The sequence below is a fragment of the Tripterygium wilfordii genome, unplaced genomic scaffold, assembly GCF_013401445.1.
Source record: "Tripterygium wilfordii isolate XIE 37 unplaced genomic scaffold, ASM1340144v1 ctg285, whole genome shotgun sequence".
In the NCBI taxonomy this organism is placed as follows: domain Eukaryota; kingdom Viridiplantae; phylum Streptophyta; class Magnoliopsida; order Celastrales; family Celastraceae; genus Tripterygium; species Tripterygium wilfordii.
The window spans coordinates 57,501-62,500 of NW_024056264.1; positions in this window are offsets into that span (position 1 = coordinate 57,501).

Below are 5,000 nucleotides of genomic sequence, written 5' to 3' on the forward strand. Positions count from 1 at the left end.
TTTGAACACACGAAGGTCGGTGGACATTTTCTTCAGTTCAGCCCTTTTTTCATCACTTTTCATCCAAACCGCAATCAACCTATCAGAAATACAAATCAAAACATAAATACACTCATTATTTATCAAAAGAAAGCTTAAGATGGGGATATTTCTACCAAAAACAATAGGTATTATCATACCTATCAAACACCCCACACTTAAACCTTACTTGTCCTCAAGTAAAACTAAACAAAGTACATCTACCAACTAACATCCTAACTCACTAACGCAGGAATCGCGATTGCATTTAGCATATGCAACAAGCCGTTAAACCCCTAGGTGTCCCTAGTGGAGGAGTTTTGTCTCCTGAGGGCTTACAAGAACGACACCCACAAACGTTTCAAGATAACTCAAATCAAACATATGTGAGGGAAATCACTAGAATCGAAACAATATACATCAATGCCATGCAATCAAAAAGATGTGGAGACCCCACACTTCATCCAAACATATACTCAATGAAGATTATCCGTCTACTCAATCACTTCGTCTACATTAAGTGCGTGCAAAGAAGAAATGTATAATTATTTGGCTTCCAAGAGTTCATAGGCGCCAAACATAGTCACATTCCAAGAATTCCAAGAACAGTCAAGTAGTAATACCAAGGCACTTTTATTTATATACATACTTCTCTTCTTCTTCTTATTATTTTTTTTTTATTTATTTATTTTATTTATTTAATTTTTTTTTTTTTACTAGGCCCGTGCAATGCTCACTCCTTTAAGCTTTCTAGTCAACCCATGTAACGAGTTCTCAACCAATGACTCCCAACCAGTTGGTTTAGGGCATTATGTGATAAAGCACGCCTCGGATCAATCACTCGAGTTAAAAAGGCTTCGAAGTTAAGCTAGCCTAGTATGTTCATCATGATTGTCTTACCTTTTTACGCGAAACTCGAGTTGGTTAGACAAGAGCCCCGGTTACTCGGTAAGATCACAAGAGCGGAACATGCTTTTAATCATCATCAAATTTATTTTTTTTCATTTTTTTTTTAACATGCATGTAATTAACTAGTGCCAAGAATATAACTAACACGGTGTTCTAGATCATCTTAGAGAAAGTCCACATCCAACATCTATTCACCCAAGTCATACCCCACAAGCACACATTCTCGTGCAGGTGAATTACGGTGATTGTGCAATAGAGTAGACGTCAAGCATATAGAAGGATATGATGGGTTCCACAAACCAAGATTAGCTGCATTTCAATATAGCACTCAATTCAACAGAAAATTCCCATAAATATGCAAGATTCAAGCACTAAATTTTTTTTTTAAAATTTTCAATTTCTTTGTTTTTTTTTTTTTTTTTTTAAATTCAGCTACTACAAAAATCATGTGAAATTTTGCACAAGATAATCCATATGCAGTCCACCACCCCACACTTTAAAGAATGCATTGTCCTCAATGCAAAACATAACAATGTAATAATGCACTAAAAAGAGGACAAGTTGAAACAATACAACCTGGGGGTTGGAGTCATGCATCGAGTGGATTGGGGTGCTGGCCTGGCCACAATTCTTCAATGTCTATATGCACCCTCCTCTTGTCTTCAGCTAGACGAGATCCACCACTTTGCAGTGGCTCAATAAATAGGGCACAAACATCCTTCTTTGATGTGCCCATCAAAAAGATTCTATCTCTAAATTCCTTTGGCCCTCTTGGTTGAAATTGTAGTTTTCCATGCCAATGGAAGAGATATTTTGAGTAGAGGGGAAGCTTCTTCAATGATCTTGCAATGTAGCTCTCCATGCTTTGTTGAAGCTTCCATTTTTTCTTTGTTGGCAAAATTTCCTCCAGGATTTGCATTATGGAAGCACTGAGATTTACATTAGGCTCCTCAACTCCAATAAAGTCAATGAATTGTGCTTCAAATGGTAATAGCACCTGATTGTGGAGTGTGTTATCCTCATGCCTCTCTACAAAGTTATCACATTCTTCCTCCACCTTATCATCATACTTGTTCTCCAAATCTTCAGCTTTCAAATTTTTTTCAAAATCGACAAGAGCTTTCTCTTCTATATCTTGCTCAACCCATGTAGGTCCGCTAATTTCTTGTTCGATTGAAACTATCTCACATTCTGCAGCTGATGGAGAATTTTTTGATTCTTCGAAATCCATGCCCTCCTTCATTGGTGGATCCATCTCCGAAAGTGAAGTGAGAAGCATTATCTCATACTCCTCTTCATCCACATAATTATACTCAACTTTTCCTTTAAGCTCCAACTCTTTGCCACTGCTTAATGTAACTGCTTGAGTTGTCTCACATATACATTCCCCCTCACTTGTTTTCATCATAGGTTGGTAAAGTTGATTCTTGCTTGATACCATCCTATGCGTTGCCTCTTCTAAAGTTTGGGTACTCGCATTTAAGGAATCGAGTATGTCATCCAAAGATGACTCATGTCTTTGCTCAAGCGGTGGTGGTGAAGCCCATTGACACATCTCCTCTCTACAAGCTTGAGTGTTTGCTTTCAACTTTTGGGTACTCGTAACCAATGCATTTAGTACGTCTTGTAGAGATGAGTCTTGTGCTTGCTCAAGCAATGGTGGTGGTGCTGCTTGTGTAGGAACAAATTGATGCTGGTAGTTGTTCCATAGGAATTGAGGTTGTTCACACCTTCCAGAGTTATAAGTGTTGGAGAAGGAGTTGCATGGTGGATATGGGGCATGGTTTGGAGGAGTTGTCCTTGCATTATATCCTTGCAAATATAAGCTCGACCCATAAAAACCTGCTCCCTGATAAGCACATGGTGGAGGATATTCCATCTTGAAGCATATGCCAACAAAAGCAAAATTAGTTAACAAATATTATGTACAAGTATTATGTACAAACAAAGGAAAAGAAAAAAAAATATTATGGACAAATAATAAAAATGGATCAAACGTAAGCTACCATCCCCGGCAACGGCGCCATAAACTTGTTGGGTCTAAATTAACCTTACTAACAAGTGTACTAGTCGGCGACTACAGCACAATGATAAGCAAGGGTCGAATCCACAGGGACGGTGTTATGTTTAATCCAAATGTATATTTGTATGTATATATGGACAATGCAATCAAAAGTAAAATTCAACTCAAGATTGTTTGGTTTGGTAATTCAACTAAAACAAGCAAAGAGCAAAGTGTTTTTGGTATTTTCTTAGAATTAGGATGCAACTAATGCAAATGAGATGATTTAACGAATATGAGATGAACACCAAGGCTTTGGAATCCCCCTTGGGAAATGACTTGCAATGACACAAATTCACACACATATTTGCTAATTCGGGCATAACGAATCCGTACCTAAGTCGGTTTTAGCGCACTTAAGCCAAGTCTCCCTAAAATCGATTACTAGCCATCTTATTGGTCTAGGTCGGATATTCCTAAATACATTCTAGCCATCTTATTGGTCTAAACATGCATAGGAATTCATGGAGTTCTATGGAGATTAGAATTCATACAAATTGTCACCTAATTAAAGGGAGACACATTCATAATCAAGTGTTTCAAGAAGCATAATCTACTTGACATATTATTGTCTAAGCAAATTCTCCAAACAATTTCATCCAAAAACCTAAAGTGTTGGCCAAACACCACAAGCATGAAGAAATTGCAATCAAACATAGAAACACAAGATTTATACCCAAATCAACTCATATATATGTAAATCAAGTCATAAACAAAGTCATCAAACCCAAGGCTTCATCCTAGCCTTGGCACAAGAGATTTAGTTACACATAATGAGAGAAAAACACAAAAGGAGAGATGAGAAAATCATGAATAAACCCAATTAGTTGAGTAGATCCAAGTTGAGCTGAAGAATCTCTCCTCCTAGCTCCAAGAATCGCCTTCCCCCTCTGGTTTCGCTCCCCAGAAAATCAGTTCTAGGTTAAAAAGTGTCCTGCGGCTCGGCAAGTTCGCGAATTAAAACATACCAAAAAACTGTCTTGTGCGCCTAGGCGCGTTGTATTCACGCCTAGGCGCACCACGCCTAGGCGGCCTAGGCGCACGCCTAGGCGCACGCCTAGGCGCAATCCTAGGCGTGCACAACTTCAAATTCACGCCCAACTCGCTGGACTGGGCGTGCACAAGTGATACTGGGCGTGCACAAATATTGCGCCTAGGCGTGGAATGATTCCAAAATCTCCATACGACGTCCGATTTGCACGATTTTAGCGTCTACGGAAAGCTTGAGATGTCTAGTTTCCAATGCCTTTTATTTCGCTTGATTCCGATAACGTGAAAAAAAGTTATAAGTATTTGAACACACGAAGGTCGGTGGACATTTTCTTCAGTTCAGCCCTTTTTTCATCACTTTTCATCCAAACCGCAATCAACCTATCAGAAATACAAATCAAAACATAAATACACTCATTATTTATCAAAAGAAAGCTTAAGATGGGGATATTTCTACCAAAAACAATAGGTATTATCATACCTATCACCTCCCCTCCTATATCGGACGTGGGCTTCGGTTAGGGGTGCTTGGCGTGGACTACAGCCTATATAGCACCCCATGTGGGATTCGGAAGGTCGGAAATCGAGGTGTGGGTGCTCGGCAAGGATCGCTTTCTCGAGCGCCCACTTGCGGGATATGAAATTGCGGGTGATTGCTCGTTCCTCGCATGCTGCGTGTGCTTGGAGGGCTCTTCCGCTGCTGACGGGATGAGAAATGGGGGGGACTACGCTTTTTGAGAAATTGATGTCTCCTACTGCCAGTTTGGAAAACGGACTTAAGACATATATATAGGGGGGTAGTCCGGTGGGTCGAAAGACCTCCCCTCCTATATGGGACGTGGGCTTCGGTTAGGGGTGCTTGGCGCGGACTACAGTCTATATAGCACCCCACGTGGGATTCGGAAGGTCGGAAACCGAAGCCGTGGGCGCTCGGCAAGGATGCCCTTGCCGAGCGCCCACACGTGGGAATCGGAATTTCGCTGGATTGGTCGTGTCTTGCACAATGAGCGGATTGGATGCG